The following is a 21,776-nucleotide window of genomic DNA, read 5'->3' as shown; positions in this document are numbered from 1 at the left end:
CATGAGATTTTTTTTTGTCCATACCAGAAAACTGTATGTGTCAGGTTACTGTACCCTATATTTTTCTCATTCTTGGACTGCTCCTTGCATGAAATGCCTCATTCTGCTCTCCTCTGTAGCTGTTCCTTTCTTACTAACAGGAGTTGCTCTCTTTTAACAAAAAGTGCTTATTGATACTGTAAGTATGTCCTTTTAAATGTGTCCACTTAAATTAGTATATAACAGAGCAAAGATATGCGTATGATATAATGTATCTGCTTATGGCTAATGGTTGTTTGATGTGATCTAGCCTTTTTATACTCATTTTTTTTGTGCCTTTTATCCAACAAGATATTTTTTAGATGACAGTGTAAGAGTTGATTTACACTTGAAAGTAGACTATTTTTTCTGGAGTACTTCTTGGTTTACCAGTTGGCAGTATCCTTTTACCAGCACAACTAATGGTGCACTTACCCTGTCTCATCCCAAACTAAATATCCCCATTCCTGTCCCAGTATAGGGTATAGTTGCTAATCTGTTTGCACCTGCCTGTACAATATTTTTTTAAAGGCTTCGGGGTGGTTACTTTACTCTGCTGGGATTTTTTTTTCCAGCTGACTTCATGTATCTAGAAGTTAGGTGTCCAGTCTGAGCTACTTGCCTTGGTCCCTCTCAGTCAACAGCACTGACACCGCAATGTGTCCTCTCCTAGTGATCCTGTCCCTCCCTTGACTGAAGCTTTGACTGGATACCCACCTCTCTACAACTACCTGAAAGGAGGTTGTAGCAAAGTGGGGGTCAGTCTGTTCTCCCAAGTAACAAGTGATGGGACAAGAGGAAATGGCCTCGAGTTGCGCCGGGGAGGTTTAGATTGGATAGTAGGAAAAATTTCTTCACCAAAAGCATTGTCAAGCGTTGGAACAGGCTGCCCAGGGAAGTGGTAGAGTCACCATCCCTGGAGGTGTTTAACAGATGTGTAGACGTGTTGCTTAGGGACATGGTTTAGTGGTGGGCTTGGCAGTGTTAGCTTTATGGTTGGACTCGATGATCTTAAAGGTCTTTTCCAACCTAGATGATTTAGTGATTCTATGACAGCTGATGTTCAGTGGGATGAACTCCGCCACCCCATCAGCAGGAGCTGATCTCTGAACAACCTCTGGTGCCTTTAAGATTTCTTTCCCCGGGTGCGTAAGCTGCAATATCCCACTGAAAGCTGCAAAACTTGCCCCTGCTGCAGGAGGACAGTGTTGGCCACACCACAGGGCAGTTGGTAGGCTGATTTCCTGGATCTGAGCCGTGTGGCCAGTAGTCCTAGCAGGGGGATGTGTGTCAATATGTACTTTAATCAAACCCATCAACCCGCATCCTGCCTTTGCCAAGGGAGACCTCTGCCAGTCGCTGCGAGGGATTTAATTTTTTTCTTCTGTACAATGCCATCTCCACAAAAGCCACGGTTGCAGACGTCCTTAAACAGTTTGGGCTTTCCAGGGTCGGGGAGCCATATGGAAAGCTTTACGTGACGATGACAGGAGCACACCATGGTTTGGGATGGGAGCCCTGGGAGGCTGCAGTTGTACCTTGTGAGGGGACTGTGCTTCTTGCTGACAGATCTGGAACTCATCTCTTCTTGGTTGCATTCCACTCAAAAATAGTACATCTAAATATAAAGCCAAACCCCTACAAGTATTGTTGGAATGCCAGGAATTCCTCTGGTTTTATTTTGTCAAGAAAATACTATATTTCTCCAGTTCTGCTGAACTTTTTCCTCCCATAAATGGGAACATGAGACTACACCAAGGAGAAGAAAATTCCTGTAGTACTTAAGAACAGACTTTTGTCAAGTGGTTCAGTTCCTGGAGGGCTAAAGCATTATTTTAAATTTTATTTCATTTAATATTTAATTGATTGACAATGGATTAGTTAATGTTTGAGCACTACTGTTTATTTAATTATTTTCTTTTCTTTTCTTTTTAGGTCTGAATGGTTTTTATGGGTGGTGAGATGTTCCAGTGCTTGGATCAATGTGTTTCATTTCATGTTGGGAAGGAGTGGATTTTTTTTGTTGTTCGGTTGGTTTTTTTAAGTTGCTGTAATTCTAAGTCAGCATAGCAGATCCAGGTGAGGTGTATCTACGTATATAAACACATATAATGCTGTATGTGTGCAGAGCAAATGAAACCATCCCAGGGCAGCAAAAGACCTGGAGGAGCTGCCACAGAGAGCAGTAGAGGGAAGGGGGAAGCTTTGGCCGAGGAGTTGTTCAAACTCAATTGATGTTGGAAGTGCGATGAAAACCGTGATACCCACGTGGACCAAATGCAGCTTCTTTTAGCAAAGAAGCCAACTTCCAGGAAAGAAACTGGGATGTTGGGGATTTACTTCAGCAGCAGTGCTGCGTCAGCTGGAGCTCACTTTAGCCTGAGGTTTAGCAAGATTTCTGCTATGCTGTGAATGACAGGGAAGAGGAAAATCTCTCTCCTGTGTTTAGCAGGCGAGGCTGAAGCAGCATGTGCTGGAATGGTGCGATCTTCCGATGCTAAAGGTTGCAAAGCCTCAGGTGAGGTCCCAAACACCACGTAGCCCAGCGGGGAGCTTTGCTGCTGGCTTCGGTATCACCAGGATTTCACCCCTCGGCCAGAGAACTGAAGCGTGCTTTTAATTTCCTCCTGTGCTCAGGTCTGTCCCCGTTCAGCAGAGCGCTAAATCCTCTGCCTGAGCACTCGCAGCCCTCTGCCAGGACAATGTCAGGGTTGTCATGAGCTGCGTTTTGGGGATTGTATGAGACAGGTTAGGGAAAAAAATAAAATTAAAAAAAAATAAATATGTAAACATAAAAGCATCCTGGGATTTCTGGACTGAGATCAGATGTGATGTGATGTGATTTATTTGGTTGATGACATCCTGCCAGTAACCCAAGTGGACAAACCTGTGTAACGATGCTTTTCCCTCGCTTCAGACCTGCTGTCCCCAGCCATAGGATTCCTTTATAAAAGCTTGTTAAAAATAACTCTGCTCTCTGGGATACTTAACTTGCTCTGTTTTCAGTTAGCCCCTGCTGAACCTTATAAAAGAGAGAGGTTTTAAACTTACAGCCTGGTGTGTATCCAGAGTTCAGAAATCTCCGCAGAAGATTAAGCAAGTTAGAGAAATTAGCTTTGATCCCTTTCTGCCAGCATAGGATTATTCCGCATCATACTGGTTTTGAAGTTCATGTCTAATCCTGTTTTACACGTCTCAGGGGACTGGGCTTCTTACGACTTGTTCCGCAAAACAGTTGTGTTGTGTAGCCTCTGATTTAGAGGTACTTACTTGATACCGAGATTCAATTTGCATTTCCATTACTGCATCCCATTTCATCCTGTGCCATATACATAATGTCGCTACTTCGTGGTATATGACTTTCAAAGGCATATGGATCATTATTGTGCTCATGCTATTTTATATGCTCACTACACACTTAGTCGAACTATATATATTTGAACTGCATTCTTGCAAGCAGCTGTGCGTGACTTGTGTGTAGGTCTTCGAACTGTTGAACAAATTTGCATACAAAAGGCCTTGTAGCGTCCAGCGTGGATCGTAGTGCATGAAAACAACTGGTGCGAAACAAGATTAAAAGAGCAGAAATATTGCTAACCAAGGCAAAGAGGAGGGTCATGGTACTGTTTTCCAGCAAAGTGGAAAGTTTCAATGGTCAGTCCTGAGCTTTGGTTTTTTTAAAGCACTGTGTTTTATGCGTGATGAGTTTGTAAAACCGTAACACTTCTTTCTAATAAAGGTATTTGCAGGCTTAAGAAATACTTGTCTGTGATCCTTTGAAGTGCCTTTTTACAGGCATTCAGTGTTGGCAGCACGCTCAGAACGTTTTCTCCTTACACACACCGGGCATCACGGGAGCAGACCAGCACAGCATTTAAGCACATGATCTATTTTAAGTACACAGGCGACACGTTTGAAAATAACAGCATGTTTCGCTGGACTGACAAAAGCTTGTTCAGAGCCATGTGAGGTTAGCACCCAGATCAGTCCCAGGGACCTTTCAGGAAGTGGCTTCTGGAGTAGAAAGTACCGGATAGGTCAGAAATACAGTTTATACACCAAAAATGTGTTTTATAGGTCAAGAGTTAAAATTTCAAGTTGTTAAGGATATCTGTATTTTAGTGGGAAGCCCAAGAGATCCCAGAATTGAACCCTCATCTCTGTTCCTGCCCTGTGCCTTCACCCTTTTATACACACCTTGTAGTATTATTTCGTTTTTCTTAGTGTGGACAGAACCTCAAGTTAAAAATCCTGCAGCATTTCTAGAAGGGAGAGAGACCAAGCAGAAAGATGATACAGGATGAATACAATAAATAACCTAAATATTGTGCTGTGTTCACTGGGATGGCTTTTTTTTTTTTTTTTTTTTCTCCAAAGCATCTAGAGGATTACCTATATTAGAGTGAATTAGCGTGTGTAGACATTTGGAAATACATGTGCATTTCAGACAATTTTAGCAGTGTGGAGGATGCACTCTTGCAGCCTGGACGACAGAGAATATTCTTGCTTTTCCAAGCCGAGTTGCTTGGATAGCCAATGCTATTGCCATTTTCTTGCTCGGCGCAGTCGTGGGGTAGAACCCAAATCCCTCCCGATGATGTTTAATGAACCGTTCTCCTCCCCCAAAGCTGATTTTGGCAGAGAAGTGACATTAATCCTGATGAGAACCAGTGTAGTCAGGGATTTCACACCACCCGGGCAGAAAAGGTGGATTTGGAAGTGTCCTCTTCCATCTTAACATGGCTTTGACCATTCCTGCCACCATAGGAGTACCTTCTATAAAAAACTTAAGATGTTTTTAAGTAAATCAGTGGTGGAAGGTTGCAGGGCTGTCAGAGTGACTTACTACTTCTCCCTTAGAAAGGGCATTTCTGGAAGATCGTGGCGGATGCTGCTTTAGCAAATGCTGCGTGCGCATCCCCGGCGAGCACTCTGGTCTGAATCCTGCGGAAGGTCTTCAAGAGATCTATCGGCTGCCCTACTTAATTTAAGATGTTTGGGTTATATTTTTTGTTTTGTTCTCATCACTATAGTAAAATTATTTTTACGACCCTTTGGGTATTACCTGCTTTTATAAACTTTCTATAATTAAATTTACAAATCCGCTTTTGAGCTGGTGATGTATAAAACCTTGCAAACAGGATCTTTTGTGTGTTAACCTATATTTATGTTACTTTTATTCCTTCTGGCAGTAATTATCCTGGCTCTAGGCCTAGGATTAATCCATAAGATGCTGAACATGCTTGAATTTTTTCCCCCCTTCTCTGTGGCAAACTCTCTCATCTTATGCAGAGCAGAGCAGGGCATTTTTAAAACCGCTTCCTATGAAGCAGTTTAACTGTTACCTCTCTTAAGTGATTCACAGGAGGAGCCACAGCAAAGGTTAATTGATCCTGTGCCATGGATACAGAAAGGAGAAATGATTCAGCCTCCGTCATGGCTGTGCTTGGCTCTTTCTGAGCCTGATGACGCAGCTTTCGCTGCGTGGCCGAGGGACCGTCACCCATCGCTGCTCTGTGGGAGTTTGGGGTGTCAAGCTATAAAAAGTCTGGGTATGTTGTAAAAGCAGTACAGGGGCTCCTGTGCTGGTCTGACAGGGCTGGTACGTCCGTGCAGTGGAGCGGTGCTGATGCACCAGCGTTTTGGAGCTGTCGGGCAAGAGGCCATGCGGCCCCATGCTCCAGCATATACTATAGGTACTAACCTATGGGGCACTGCAGTCCCCAGTAGGTTAGAGCTGCATACAGGGCATGCCAGGGGAGTGTCACATCTCCATCCCAAACCAAAGATCTCTACAACCTCAGTAGAAGGAGGATTTCAACCAGCTTGATCCAAAGGTAGGGCAAAACCCCACGGAGTTCTGTGGACTTGGTGCAAGACCCCTTTAGCGTGACCAAAGTGATGCTGTTCTTCTGTCGCTCAGAGCTGGGCCAGAAAGTGGTCTCTTCCCTGGGTGTCGCATGCAGCTGAAAGTTTTGGATAAAAAAAAAAAAAAACCTGCAGCATCCCAAAGCTGCTCTGCCACCAAACAAAAGTTCTTTTAAGGTGGCTTGAAAGGGTGAGGGAGCAAGTCCCATGGCAGAGGTTGTTACTTGCCTGGTGCATCTCTGTGTCTGGCAGGTGAACGTGTGGTTGCTACTCATAATCGTTCCTTTTGCAAGTCCTTTACTGTTTACTAAACTTAGAATAAGCTGGGCTTTGTTCTCCTTATGAAACATCCTGAACCCTGATTCTTGTGAAAAGTAACATTTCTGGCATCTTCCAGAGAACATCAGAAACATTAGGGTGTTTTCTCCTGGATGACTCTGAGTAGAAATTACTCTTACAAGAATGGGAGTTTTGCGGCCTCAGTCACGCTGGAGGATGTATTAATGTGTGAAGCCAAGGACACCTTAGAGGACACAGAGAACAGAGGGTTTGGGTTTTTTTTTTTTTTCCTCATGAAGCTGAATATAATAAGCAGTGATGCTGGGCCAGCTAGCACTGGCTCAAATGGCTCCTGGTTCTGGTTCAAGAGTTATCATGCTTCAGGGATCATTCCCAACAGGTATTTTAGGTGCAACCACTTTCTTTTGGAGAGACAGTGTTTTACAGTAGGATGTGGCTCTGCCTGTTAGCACAGTGACCAGAGAATGGACAGAATGGATCCTGGTAATGTCTGTCCTACAATACCTATGTTGGCAGATTAGATCGTGGGCTGCCTTTGTGTCTACTGATCCTCTCCAGACTGGTAAGATCATTATGATCTGAAGCATGGTTTTGCAGCCAACTTGATTAAAATTTTATCTGGTCATGTCTGAGAGAAAAGTCTTGGTTTTGCTTGTTTGTTGTGGGTTTGTTTGGATAACTCTTCATGCAGTAGGGAGGAGCTTTTAAGTATTTCTCAAGTGTTGTGTCCACTATGTGCAGCATGCTACAAGATCCTTAAAGAAATCATGGAGGGTATGCACCCACTGTAAAATGCCTGGCTGGAACATTTATTCATTGTCTTATCATAGAAGATTTAAGAGATGTCAGAGAGAGGTACCAACAGCTTTCTGGAAACAGGAGTGGGTGTTGTGTGAAAAATGAGCAGAGCCCTTGGCGTGGGCAATCCACAAATTGCAGATAGCTGGGGAAGGACGGTTCTGGCACAGGTTGCCCAGAGAGGTGGTGGATGCCCCATCCCTGGAAACATTCAAGGCCAGGCTGGACGTGGCTCTGAGCAACCTGATCTAGGTGAAGATGTCCCTGTTCATGGCAGGGGGGTTGGACTAGATGGCCTTTAAAGGTCCCTTCCAACCCAAACCATTCTGTGATTCTATGACATGTGTCCTCTCCTCCTGCTCCTCTGATGCTGGCTGGGTTATTCATCAAACCTGCTCTAGCCCTTTCTAACAGCGCATCCTTCTTCCCCTCTGTGGGTTGACCAGGCAGGAGGAGGCGTGAAAGACTTGGTGCTGGTTTTGAGCTGCTGGTGGAGCATTTGGAGGTGCTCCTCGTGGCTGAGCTCTCTTTGGAGACCAGCCCCTTGGACAACGTGCAGCCATCTCCACATAGTGGTCAAGGTGGCCTCAACGAGTTTGTAGCTTGGATCTTCAGCCTTCCTGGAGCTTCAGATCAATGCAGCATTGTACTCTTTGCTGCTGTGTCGGGAGAGGTGCCACGTGCTGTAGCAAACATTGCCTGTCGGGAATTTTTCCTTAGCAAACCTTGCTGGAGTCATTGATTTTCAGCACGTCTGAGCCAAATTTAAGCATGGAGCCACATAGATCTGAATTTAGCCGTGCTGGCTGTTTTCCCTAGGAGGAGGGATCGTGGGGATGGATTTGATTGCCTCAGAAAATTAGTGTTGATTTCAGTGAAGAATATTTTATTACAGTGTTTGCATTGGCATTCTCTTCATAGGATAATGGCTAAGAGTTCCCAGTGTTTCCTGTGCTTGTGTGTATTTAATGATTTAATCTATTCCTTCTGAATACTGGCTTGGAAAAAAAAAAAAAAAAAGGGCTGGCTGCCTATTCTTAATATCCCATCGTAAAATAAAATCACTAATCCCAAAGGTGGTGGAGTTGCAATTGAAAAGAAAGAAAACCGGTCTTGGAAAGTATTAAAACTGAATAATATTCTCTAAAATAGACCCTGCCCATGGTGTTTACTTCAGTTATGGAAGACAGCGAGGTTGTAGTGCTTTCAAAAATTGGGATGCTGTTAGTTCCATCCCTTAGTGTGGGCCTAGAAATCTAGGTTTAGGCTCACTAGTTTGAAACTGGTTGCTGCTGAGGGGGTGCTCAGTCTTCCCTCCAGCCCATTAGTGCATTGAACAGCCCACAGTCACCTGCCTGGGGAAGAGTAGCTGAAACTTTTGCCTGCATACGGCCCGTTTTAAGCTGAGGCTTCTGCTATGACTTTTAGGGTACAAGCATGAACAGCCTTTGCTTGTCCAAGTGCAGTTTTATGGGCAGAAACAGTGCAGTGTTGTCTGATATCTGCCTTGCCATTATTCCCCAGAATAAGCCCTCGTAATAACTAACATGCTCCGGAGAGGTGCTGAAGCCTCGTTAGGCACCGCAGGTAATGAAGGATGCATCCGCAGTGCCAGCCCCTCCAGGAGCGGGTCCTGCCTCCCCGTAATTTGCAGAAGCGAGCATGGAGATCCCTTTTGCTCTTCTGTTTTACAAATGTAGAATAATGAGTTGACCAAGCTACTGGCCTTTAAACCATGTTTTCCCCTGTGTGGGCTCTTAATACTCCCCCTTAAACTCCCTTCCATCCCCTTAGGCACCAGCTCAGCACTATTGAGGTTTCCCAACTGTATGCTGCACACGTGGGGCACACACAAGCCGGGAAGGTTGTTTAATACCATCAGGCAGTTCAATCCAGTTCGATTTGGGCTCTGACTTGCAAAGATCAAGGCAGGTAAGAGTTTCTGCTGCAAGTTGTGTGCTCTGGAGTCTCCCTTATCCCCACCAGCTGTTTCTAGCGAAGGATGGCTTAGAGCGAAGGTAGAGACCTCCAGGGTGGGGCAGGCATGCTGCAAGCTTGCCAGCTCTGCATTTTAACCTGCCTGTGTTTATGACTCGGAGCCTGAAGATTTCCCTCACCTTCCTTCTCCAGCATCACTCCAGGCCACAGGAAATTTTGGATCAACAGGAAGTATCTTCAGACAGTTCAGGCGAGTAAGACCGTAATGAAAAAGGCTGCATGGTGCTAAGGCCGGCGTTGGCCGCTCGTAAATCCAGTGCTGTACCTGTTAAACCAGGCTGCCACGTCTGGCGCTGGTGGGAACAAGTGTAATCAAATAAAGGTACCTCAGGCATGCAAGTCTGGCCAATTAAAATAATAATGATATGTTGGAGCTAATGAGACCAAGGCTGTGTTTTATGGGGTCCAGCGCATCCATCCAGGTCTGCTTGCAGAGCTGGTCAAGGATGTTGCTCCTTCTGCTAAGGACTGGGAAGAGAAATAGAGGGATAGGAGCAGGGGAGAGCTAAGCATCACTTAAAGGTTATTGCATGTTTTGTGTAAAACCTGAGCCTCGATTCATGGCGTCACTGAGCTGTCAAGGAATCCTCTCTGGGGTTTACAGCAGCATATTTCTGGATATCAAACCAGCCAGGCTTTGTTCCCTCTGAGCATCCCCCCTTTACGGGAAGAGCAGGGTCATCAAGAAGCACGAGCAGAGGAGTCCAGATGACCGACTTCAGGCTCTCCGTGGGCAGCAGAAGGGCTCCTTTATGGCATTATGTTTACCAAAGCTGCCTGGAGGAGGTTATTTAAACAGCAGTGGTTTGAACCATGCTCTTGACATAATTTTTCTCCTTCTGCAGCCTAAATACCAGCCTCTTCTCTGAACTGAATGGCTCTCGAGGTTAGTTGCATGCTTTTAAGGTGCAGTCGCGCCCTTTGTAAGCTCCCGTGCCATTTAGAGCTGCCTAGTCTGATTTCTGCAGCAAGACTCCAAGCATATGCCAGACCCTCGATGAGAAACACAGCATTTGTAGAAGCATATGTAAACATTGGGATTCAGGCTGGATCTGCACGAAATGGGGATGCACAGAGCAGGGCAGGGATGATGTGAGATCGTGGTGCTGAGATCAAGGCTGTTTCCCCACTGATTTCTGCTGAAATATATTTATTTTCCCTGTGTACAGTCTTGAGCCACATGTGTGGCTCAGGAGAATGAAAATCTAACATGCAACAGGAATGGTACCTTCCTGTACTGAACAAAATGTGGTTATTTGGGAAACGTTCATAAGAAGCAACTTACACGTGCATGTGCTGGTTTCTTTGGCTCTTGCAGGCAAGGGCTGGTGCATCCAGATGCGGTGGCTTCAGGTGTTACTGTCCCAGTGCTGTACCCTGTCCCTCTGCCAGAGGCAATGCCTCAATTCCTTGGCTTGAACGGGTGGTGAGGTGGGTTTGTGAACACGCTGCATGAGGAATTGCAGCAGCAGAGGCTGGACCACACCGATCCCTGGGAGGTGCAAGAGCTCCAGAGGTTCAATTCAGTGTGTGGCTTTTGGAGCCCTCCTGAGCACCTCCTGAGATTGTGTCTCATCCAAAAACCTTGTGGCAATTTGGTATGAATCTGCCGAAAATGCATCGTGCTACCTGCCCCTTGGCAGCAGTGGCACTTGGATCCTTGGAAACCGAGCTGGGAGCATCTTCCTGGAGGAGACAGAGCTGACCTCACTTGGTCAGCTTGGTATCTCTGGGCTTTCCTGCAGAGCTGCTGGGGGTCACCTGTGCTTGAGGTGCCGTTCTCCACTTTGCCAAGTTCAAGAGATGGTGGTCACTGTAAAAATGCTCTAGTCCAGTCAGATTAGCCAAGCATGCAGTAGTTTTGTCAGCATTGTGTGTCCATGGGAGGATGAGGGACCTGGCATGAAGCCGTGGTTGTTTTTTTTCATAAATTCAAGCCATTGGGGTGAGTTCGTGCTGGGTCAGTGCTTTGACTGAGGGAGCTGTGGAAATTTTGATCCAGTTCAAGATAACCTGAAACTGTATTTGTATGTTAAAATAAAATAAATAGTTCCAGTTGGAAGGGACCTACAGCGATCATCTAGTCCAAACGGTCAGTGTGAGGTTAATGGTTGGACTAGATGATCTTCAAGGTCTTTTCCAACCGAGATGATTCTGTGATTCTGTGAACTGCAAGATCCCATGGCTCAAACACTGCTGTCAGCTGGGGCACAGTGCAGGTACTTGCAGGATTGTGAAATGGTCCTCTAAGGTTGACATTGCCCTTTTCCACACCTCAGAGCAGAGCTTGTAGATGTGACGGGCTGTTTTCCCCCAGTTCCTCTGCAAGCCTCAGCTCTACCAGTCAAATCAGTTTAAAAGCACCTTCACTTTTGACTAAAGAGATTATTTGTGCAAAGAAGCACTTGAGTTAACAGCACCAGGAGCTCAAGGTAACTTTACAGCAAAATCTTGCACTTCAAAAAGGTGGTGCGTCTTTTGCAGCTAGACAAGTCTACTCTCACCTAATCCTTAACAGCATGGAGTAATTGGTTCAAGAGACAAGTAGGTTTTGTGGCAGGAGGAGCGGCGATGAGTTTGCAGAGAAGGGTTTAAGCTTGTTGTTCAGGGGGAGGACTGTAGGCCTGTGGAGGATGAGCAGTGGTGGTGGGAGCAGTTGCTCTCATGTCGGGTGCACGCATGGTATGTCATGGTGGTGTTTGGTATATGTGGGGACAGAGTTTCTGCCTGTAAAAAGCTGGTTGTGGTGTTGTGAAAGGGAGAGGTGGGACAGCCCAGCTCATGTTAAAGGTCGGGGGTAGATGTATGCCCATTCTCTGCTGCTTGAAGCTTATTCTCCTGTGGATGTCTTCTGCTCTTCATCCTTTTTTCACTATAAATGAGTTGCTTTGCAAACTGCAAATGTGATTATTAAATGAACCTTCTTTTTTAAGTGAGTTTTGAAACCTTTTGATGTGTGAACAGTCCCATCACGTGATGCCGTGGCCACAAAAATGTGCTTTTTATTTTCAAAAGGAAAAACTCAAACCTGGGGAGAAATTCCCAGGAGGGAAGTTTAACAGCTTTCAAAGCGTTCTGCAGCACTTTTTCTTTGTGTGTGGGCAGGAAGATTTCTTTCCCCTCAAAAGAGGCAGGCTTCTCTCTGCAAAATCCCTCTGGGCTTTGAGATAGCTTCCAGACCTATGGTCCCTTCTGATGGTGTCGTGAAGTCATCTGCACCATGGGAAGCCACCAATGCTGTGATCCAGCTTGACGAAGTTTCATGTTACTTCCTTGGCCATGGTGATAGCTGGGGTCCTCTCAGTGTTCAGGAATCCCAAACATACCACGCTCAGCGTCCACCTGGTTGTGCCCAAGAGCTGCAAAGGGTGTAGAGTACCTTGGCGAGCTGCTTGGCCGCAGCTGAAGCACCTCTTGCTTCATGGCACAGCTTGGGGACTTCTAGAGCCTGGTCTAGACAGCCGTTCCCCACTGCTTGACTTTCCATGCACTGCCTTTTGAAATAAACACATATTCCTGGTGTGAAACTCTCAAGGGCTCCTGGCATCTAGGAGAACTAACAGCAAGTACTGGCCAGGGTGGTGGAGGGGAAAATTTCCCAGTGTCGTCTTGTGCAACTGCTTCGATTTGCAGACCCATGGCTCTACTCAAGCAGATAAAGACATGAGAGCATGTGGGACTTGGAACTGGTGAAAAAACTGACGTGGTCTCTCACTGCCAAGAGAAGAGGCCTGACAGCTGTCCAGATGGTACGTCAAACCCAACTGCACCGCCCATGGTAAACTTCAACTACCTCTTGTCTACTGAAGAGCAGGACAAGCCACGGCAGCCAGGCTCCTCTCTGCCTGGCAGCGGTGAGTTGGGATGCTCAGCTTCTCAGAGGAGAGCAATAGCAGCTCCAAAGTCCTGCTCACGGTTTGGAAACATCTCTGATTCCTTCGTTAGATGTTGGATTATGTTAGGATTTAGCAGTCTCCAGCTGAGCTTGCAAGTGATAACAGACTGTGCCCCTGTAAGAGCTTGCAGTTGAAGGGGAGGCGATGGGCAGACAAGTCGACTTTGGATTTTGCCAGCAGCCCGATGCGTGCACATTTTTGTCTTCTGGAGTGAGAGAACAGCATGGAGATTTTCACTGGTATTGCCCAAGAAAGCACGTGTTTCATCGCGATGCAGTTTGGAGTGTTGACACAAGCAGGCACAGGTGGAGCCCAGGCTCCAGCAGCTCTTCCAGGAATCCACAACAGCCAGGGCTGATGCCAGAGCAAACATAGCTGTCGGTGAGCTGCCAGGTGGGTTTTGGTCCCTGTGGTCCCTTCAGTCCCAGGATTTTATGATTCTGAGGCCTCTGGGGAGAATATCACTTGCTAATGCAATTTGAGACCTATCACTCAGTGAAACCCTGTGGGAATTCAGCACCAGCTCCCTCCCATCTTTGCTGAGCCATTGCTTTTGCTTCAGGAAGAACTGCTGGGCCCAGGTGTTTGTTCCCATCTTTTTCTTACACCGAAATGTTTGTTTTCAGTGAAGAAATACCATCGTGCATGACAAAGCCCCGGCTGCCCTTGCAACCAGGGCGCCGTGCGTTTGTCCTGCTGCGAACCCAGGTCATGCCACAGTCCTGGGTGAGGCATCTCCACGTGAGAGAGCAGACAGGCTGGTGAGGAGTGGATCAGCTGGGGAAACCTCCCGTAGATCGAGGTGTGTGTGAATTTAGGGGTTAAGTAAGGATAGAAAAGAGGCACTCAGCCAGCCAGGCTGGGATTGTGTTCATCTCCTCCTCTCCTACACATAGGAGTCTTCTCCAGGGAAGGAAACATCTGCAGCCTCTGCTGGTTGTGTCAAGATACCTCCATTAGCTGCAGCAGGAGCCTGGAGAGGGGACTTGGACATGGACACTTGTGGTTCAGTGGGCTGCAACCCTTCCTGGGAATTACATCTGCTGGCTTTGGTGAAGCCCCATCTACAAAGCATCTCCCATGACGGATTTAGGTGGCAGAGTGATGTGCCACCGCTGAAAAGTGGGTTTTGGCGCAAAGCCAGGAGCATCCTGCGAGAGCCACGTGCAACCCGTTATCAGTGTGCAGGGCAGACTCGCCGGGGCCTCAGGAACCACCGCTGAGCCTTGCAGCGAGGGCAAGATGTGAGGGAAGCAAACCCTGAGTGGGAGTCTGTTTTTCTACCAACCCTGAATCCAAAAGGAGCTGTGAGCGTAGAGACGGCTGAGCAACAGCGCGGCCTCCGCTTTCCTTCTGCACCAGGAATTATTCCCACTAAAAGGCCTGTTTTACATTTTTTTTTTAAATATTAATTTTCCATTTAACAGCGTTGCTCATGAAGCTCAGGTATGGTATGTGAGTATTCATATCTGAGTGCAAAAAGACAGGCTGGGCATTATGCTTTCCTGTGATAGCAATTCCTGCCAGGTTAGTTTGTGGACAGAAATATCTTTTTCCATGTTGCTGGGAGAATCAGGATTACATAGAGGATAAAATACTTCTCTAGGTCCTGGGACATATGGATCTAGCATTCAGCTACCCAGTAACCTCCTGCTAAGTTTTTGTTTGTGCTCTGTCTGGCACAGCAGGGCAGTCTGGGTGTTATTTTTATAGCAGTGTTACATAACTCTGTCTACAGGTTTTTTAAGGTAGGAGGGAAAGGGCTCGTGGTTGGCCCCCTTAAGTGTGCCTTGGTGGATTATCCTTGTTCAGGGTCATGTAATACAGATGTTGTGTGGCTCTGCAACCTTGTGTGTGTCTTCATCAACCTCCGGCGCTGCCTCTCACTCGTGTCCTGGTGTTGGACAGGTCTCCACACATGTTTTTAGTGATGGATGTCTTCGCTGGAATTGGCATTTGGTTTAGATGAATCCTACCCGAGAGCTGTGATAGCAGCCACTGCTCATGGTTACAGGAGGGGTGTTACTGGTGTGATGCTTTACCATGTGAGTCACTTCATGAGGCTTACTGGTTACGGTATCTCCTAGAAGAAGGTCCTGCCTGGAGACATGGGAGAAGACTGCTCTGAACTTGCAGAATCGAGCATCTGAGCATGAAGGGTGACACATTTGGGCAGCCAGCTCTCTTTGAAAGTAGGCACCTGTATAGTACGGAGGACCCAAGACAAAGTTGACATCAAGGGTGTGATGGCCCAAGCATGGAGAGGGTCTTATGTGACGTATTTTGATGGGTGGCTTGCACATGGCAATTCCCTGGCATCAGCAAAGCTGCTTCCCTGGGACTGTCCCTACCTGTGTTCTTTTGCTTCCGTACTTATACAGTACTCATTGCTGTGGTATTAAGTTTTCTTCCTCACCATTTCCCATCACAAGGATATGTTGGCCTTTTCTTTAATAAAAAGATTTATTTCAAATGGATGTGATCCCTGAAACTTGTGCTCCATCTCAGCATCACTTCCCCCTTTTAAGTTATCAGAAGTATTTGTTGAAGAACTCCTATTTGTTGACCCTGACTGTGTTTTGTGCCACCCATTCCCTTCAGCTCTTCTCCATTTCAATGCTCGGAGGCAGTGACATTGCAAAGCACGGAGGTGGATAGTGGGCAGTCACTGCCCTGCAGCCTAGAGAACCTGTAATCTTGCTTTACTTAAAACCTGCAGTCCTGAATTCGATCGAGTGCAACCCTAGAAGAAAACTGCATTAGGTTTTGCCTCTACTAGTGAACACACCTATACAAGTATTTAGCAGAGAGGAAGTGACTTGTAGAGAGTTACTCATCCCATCTTGAGGCAGGTGTCCCAGGCTACTTCCAACCACCGACCTTCCTGCCCTCCTGTCCTACTTCACAGCTTGTCTCAAAATGGAACTAACAGTGCCTCCAGGCTCTCACGGCCCATCATCGTCCCCCAACCTATGCAGCATTTGAGGGTGGATGTCCAAAAACACTTGAAGTGCCGAGTTTGTACTGGCTGCTGTTCTGTTTCTGCTGTGAGCTGTCCTGTCACACAGGCTTGGGGAACAAAGCAAGGACAGCCAGGTGGTGGGATGGCTCAAAAGCCTCTTTTGTGTGCTTTTTGCCCTTGAAAGGCGAAATGATGACACGGAGGGAAGGTGAGGGCACGAGAAAGCTTCTTGTGGCATTGACACCCGAGTTTAGGAAGTTAATTGCATAACCTGCCTTGCCACGCTCCCAAATCCTGCATCTTGGTAGCATTGTGTCAAAAAGGAGGATGTGAAGAGTCCACAGCATCATTCAGAGGTTTTCTAGGTCTACTTGCTGGTGTCTCTGTGCATCACAGTGGTCTCTATCCAGCACAGAGCTCACAACACTTGTGCAGATGAATTATAATGACTTGAAAAATAAGGAGATCTGCACAAGGAGTCTTGGGGCAAGTCATGGGGGCAGGTCAGCAAGGAAGTGATTAGCTTACAGGCTTAATCAAAGAGAAAATTCTAGTAAGATGTTGTGTTTTCTGGCTGCTAATAGCAATGGGGATGCAGCCACAAATGAAGAAATGCATCATGCATTCTAAACCTCCTATATGAGAATTTCTGCAGGGAGGATAATAATGGCACAAGATCAACGAAGTACAAGGAGGTACTCTGAGGCAAACGAACTCCTGCGGATAACAGAGAACAAAGAAAGAAAAAGAAGGGGGAAGAAACCAGCTGGGTTGGAGCAGAACTGAACCCTGGAAATACTCCAGGCTTTGGAAATCAGTAGGATTCTGGTTCTTGATGGATCCCTCATGGAGTTTAACAAAGACTGGAATATAAAGATATGTTAATACCTTTTCTTTGGGACTTGTTTGCCTCTGTTGTGGACTACAGGACTTTACCCTCAAGCCTAAAAATAGGGATGATTGATGTAATCCTAAATCAAGGGAACATGCCAGCTGACTGCACAGATTATAAGCCTGTCTCCTCCACACCTGGAAGTCATGGGGTGACATGCAAAGAAGATATTTTTTGAGTGCTGCCCCCCTGATCATCATGTGTGATGAAATAACAGCGGGTGATGTGAGCGAGGGATGGATGGACCAATTTGGAAACCCATTGGCCTTCAAGAGAGGCACTCTGAGGATGGATTTCAGGAAGCTGATGCCTTCTCTGGAGGTCAGCTCGTAACTGTGGGCTGCTGTGGAAGATAGCTGTTCACAAGGGAAGGAGGGGACATTTCTGTCTGAATTTAAGGTGTCTTAAACTATTTACTGCTGTCTTCTCGCTGTAGATGCAACCAGTGAAGACCCCTGTGCTCAAGCTGAAATTCCCTCTTAGTTTTAAAAATGAAGGCTGGCAGCATGCTCTTCACAAGAGGTATCCAACTCTGAGGTGCGTTTCAATGTTAGTCTGAAAGAGGACATCTCCACCAATGTCCTTGCAGCCAGAGTGGCCCTTGGCGCCAGCTGAGAGCCATTGGGAAGGTCTTGAATCCTGTGTTTAGGCTTTTCCTCATGATGACAGAACTATTTTTTTTTCTCTTTAATCAGTGCCAGTGGAATCAGAACAAGGACTTTGTGATGTAGAAACAACTGTTTGCAAAGAGCCTTCATCAGGGAGGAGTAGCTATGCGGGGTCCTGCTGGTCACCAGCGCCTGGCTTCAGCTGGGATCTTTAGATAACATCCAGGATGTGTTGAGATCTCTCATGTTCAAGAGTCAAAAGTAAAACCATGTAGTGAAGAGTCCAGATTAGGAGAGACAGGATGGGTGATGACTGTCTGATTCATCCCATGTCCATGTCCTGCCAGGGGCAGCCAGTTTAGGAACAGGAAAATGGGCAGCAGGAGGACTCAGGGCTGCAAAGGGGACACTGCTCAGTGCCCAGACCATCCTATGGCTGGGATGCAGATCAGCATTGACCCTAACCAGCCATGAGGCTGGAGATTTTAAAGCTCTTCTGGGCAGAGTCCTCATGCATAGCATAACTGCATCTTCATTAGGTCTGGTAGATGCTACTGAAAAATTAATAATGCACTTACAGGTCTTAGTTAAAGAGTCTGCTCTGGGTAGTGAGTGAATGTCCCTGTTGACAGGGCCCAAAAACCTGGAGAGCTAAGTGTTGGTTGCTATTTATTCCCTTTTCTTTAGCATCTATATTTAATGCTTTGCCTCTTTCAATGGCTTTGCAAATATGAACGAATTAATTGGAAAGGTACTGCAGCGCACATAACAAGTAGAGCCCTGCTAATTAGCCAGGGCGGGGTGTTGACGTATCTCTGTTCAACAGGCTGCTTCGAGTGCTCATGTTTACTTTCTTCTTCCAGTCCAAGTGCTGCTTTCAGCTACACTTCACTGATGGGGGAAATCCAACATTCAGCAAAACTGCCTTCCAAAGGGTTTTTCTTAGAAAGGAGAAGCAGAACCTCTGTGCTCTAGAAAGAGGAGTTACACTGATGCATTTAATTTCCTGATTTAAAATGAGTTAAGCTTGTCCTTTTTTCTTCTTTTCTCTTTTTTTGAAGAGTGATCAGATAGCATTAAAAATATACCTGGCTGGGAATGTATCTGTAATTAATTGCATTGCAGCAAATGAGACCATTTCAATAAATCCTCCATGCACATTTTAGACCTTAATCAAGTGGTAACCTATTTGACAGCACGTTGCAGTGAGCTCAGTAATTTCACCCCTGTTGGAATAAGGCTTATTCCATAGAAGTGATTAATGAATTAGGAGTTGTAGGTCATTCTGTTATTACAGTCACTGTGAGGTGTGTTTCTCTTTTGCATCCATGTCCAAGAGATAGTTTTCCATGTGTCTTCCTCTGCTGGGTAACTTCTTGCCTCTTGACCTTATCCATCCAAAATCTCCCTGCAATATTAGTAGGAACGTAGTGGAGCAGGGAATGAATGCAGGGGGAAATGAGGTTGCTTTTGGTGGGTTGTCGTGAATTTGTGGGAATAGCACCCTCCGGTCATACAAAAAATGATGGGAACTGAGCTTGCTTTCTCCATCATTGTGGCTTCAGCTTGCACCCTGCTTCTGCACTGGTCACCTGTGGATAATTCAGGGGGTTAGCCCTTGAAACAAATGGAGCTGGTCAGAATAGTCTGTGTCTCTTTCACCTCTCTGAATGGACACCTTCAGCTTTCCCTAGTGACCTTGATGGGAAACCCCACAGCATCCCCCAAGGAGTCTTCAGAGACGTAGGGTTGAGAACAGCCCTGAGCTCTTCCTTGCTTTCTAACTCAGTAGGTCATCCATACTCAACATGGGGTGGTTTGAGGACAGCGTTGTGTAAATTAGCATTGATGTAGTCTTCAGTATTATTTCATTGCTGTAAGACCTTCAGAGTTCTCTGATCTCTCCTTTTACTGCTGAGTTTCCTGCAGCCCTTTGGTTTCGTACAATATGTTGCCTTCAACTCCATCTAGCAGCACCAATAGGATTGAGGTGCATAGTAGCAAAAATGAGCCAAACCAACCAAAAGTAGCCCAAGTAAAAGGACATGCAGAAGAGGTAAAAATCACCCAAATCCTAGTAATTGTCAGGGGTGGGGATTGAGTGTTGGGAGGGACAGCATTGGTTGGTTGATTGGTTGTATTTTGTCAAGGTGGGGGAGAATTTCTCCGTGAAGGTGTGGGGAGTGACTGTTCTTTGTTCCTTACATCCCCTGGTTTGCTCTTGCCTAGCTGAAAACGCAACTTTCCATGATCTTTCTATATAGTCACAGGTTCAATATGCCACTCCTACTCCTTCATGAACCTGCTTACAAGTCCAAGAAGATGTAAATCTTGTCCAGCAATATAGACATCTGTATTTTTGCTGCTTTGCAGAGCCAGCGAACAGTCTGCCTAACTTCAGGTGTGTTGTTCATGCCCTAAATCCCAGCTGTGACCTCTAAGCCCAGGAGAAACAAGTCTCTGGTCCCATCCTTCTTCGTGCTTCATCTTCTCTCCTGCCATCCTGGCAGCAGAAATTTCTCTGTGACTCTGCCCTTTGTGCTGTGCAGAGATCACCAACCTCCTTCCTGGGTGTTTCCCCTCCAAAGCCCTGCACTGACTCCTTGGATGCTCCTTTCCTGGCTCTCCTGGTCCTTCCATACCCTCTGAGGTGCTGCCTGAGCCCACTGCTGCCAGGATGATGCTGATGCTTTGCAGCCTCTTGGAAACACCATGCATGGGGTTGGGTTCATCCCTGACACTGAGACATTTTGACACGGCCGTTACGGAGGCTGGGGAGATGCTTTGCTGGAGGGAAACGTGGCCAGCACACATCAGCTGCTACACAGCCTCCGCTTTATCCAGCATCAGGCTCGGGTAATCCCCTGTGCCTTTAAACGTGATGCACATCAAAGCCAAACAGTGCAGAGGAATTCCCCCTTCCCGCTCCCACCTCCCAGCCCTCACTCCCTCCTTTTTCGTTTAAATTTTAGGAGCTGGATAGCGGAGTGTGGCTGACACAGATTTGTAGCCGTCTCCATGGCTACAGAGATGGGCAAGTTGTATGTGGAGCGTGTTCATTGTTAAGTTTCTAATTTCAGCGAGGTCGCTGGATGGTTTTTCTCCTTTTTTTTTTTTTTCCCCCACAGCTCTGAGATACCCTGGAGAAGGATGAGAGCTGTCGGTGCCCTTGCCTCCCCCTGCTTCTCCAGGCATGCTCCCTTGCTGCATTCCTGCTATCCTCAGAGCAAAAGCACTGGGAACCAACCTCCAGTTTTTGAAGCTTTGCTGTTTTTTCCCCATCTGCCCATTCCTCTAGGTATTCAGCTCACGTCCGCCTCAGCAATTCCCACCACTCCCTGAATTTCCTCGGTGCTTTTTGAGATCTCATCTCCCCTCCTTGCTGCCTCCTTCTCTTTCTTGCAGCCTTGCAAGCACAGATCTCCCTGGGTGCAGACCATCCGTGCATGGCCAGTGGGATGCTGTGCAGAGGTTTAGGTGCAACAGGCGTTGCTGGCCACTCGCGCACACACACACCGTAAAGGACACCGCATCAAATTCTGGTGGAGGAGAAAGGATGCAGCGTTACCCATGTCTTGCATGGAGAAGAAGGAGGACACAGCCACCAGTTTTACAGAGTTTGTGGTGTCACTAGCGTTTCAAAAGTTTTTGACCTTCTGGTTTGACCTTTTCACATCTTCAGAAAAAACACACCTGCATGCAGACTTGGGAATTTTTAAAAAACTTTGTTTAAAATGAGGTGGAATTTGGTGTTCCAAATTAGGATTAACACTGCCTTCCCCCTCAAGCCATCCCCTGATGAGTTGGAGGGAGAGAGATAGTGTCCCTTGTGCAGATGCTCTGGTGCTCAAGGGACCTTGTTCGTATTTCCCCATGACTGTAGGGTACCCCTCCTGCTTCCCAGAAGACATGCAGAAATTCAGTGCACAAACTTGACCGCATCTGCACAACACAGCGCCAGGCCCTGGGTCTCCTCAGTGACAAAGCAGTAGCCGTGATGTGCTGTAGTCATTGTTTTAGTGGTCTTTTCTATTCAGTGTCTGGAGTAATGTGAGAGCTGTGTTGTAGCCTGCCAGAGTGACGTATCTGTAGGGTGAAGCTGAAGGCCTGTGTTGCATCTCCCAGGGAGCATGAAGGTGGGTGGGCTGGTGATGGAAGACTATGCTGGATGAGGGGAAGCAACCTGCTGCGATTTGTCTATGCCATCTATTGGGAATGGTCACTGCCTGGGAATTGTTTGGGTTAATGTGAGTGTCCATCAGCCAAAACTGTGTCACAAACCCTGCTAACCATGAGCAATGTGTATCATCAGTTTCCCAGAGGTCAAGGCTGTGCCTTGGCCCTGTTTTGGCTGGCTGTAGGGGCAGTTATGCAGTAAACAAAAACTTGAGCTAGCTGGTGGCAGAGCAAGATGTCAGGATGCTGGCCACCATTTG

General features: G+C 46.6%; 1 protein-coding gene across 2 annotated transcripts in view; it reads left to right on the top strand.

Moving 5' to 3' along the window:
• The window catches only part of XKR6 (XK related 6), a 184,734-nt gene that overhangs the window by 51,193 nt on the left and 111,765 nt on the right, over positions 1-21,776 (top strand). Inside the window, exon 3 of one of the 2 annotated variants that reach the window (XR_012627990.1) lies at positions 1,954-3,767. The exons of the other annotated variant lie outside the window; for it this stretch is intronic. The gene's annotated coding sequence lies outside the window, so the exon portion shown is untranslated. Of the gene's footprint in view, positions 1-1,953; positions 3,768-21,776 lie in introns of those variants that run through there. 2 annotated transcript variants of the gene reach the window in all.

Source organism: Strix uralensis, chromosome 3 (genome assembly GCF_047716275.1).
Source record: "Strix uralensis isolate ZFMK-TIS-50842 chromosome 3, bStrUra1, whole genome shotgun sequence".
NCBI classification, from domain to species: domain Eukaryota; kingdom Metazoa; phylum Chordata; class Aves; order Strigiformes; family Strigidae; genus Strix; species Strix uralensis.
The sequence above is the reverse complement of the archived record's forward strand: the minus strand, read 5'-3'. Positions and strand labels throughout refer to the sequence as shown.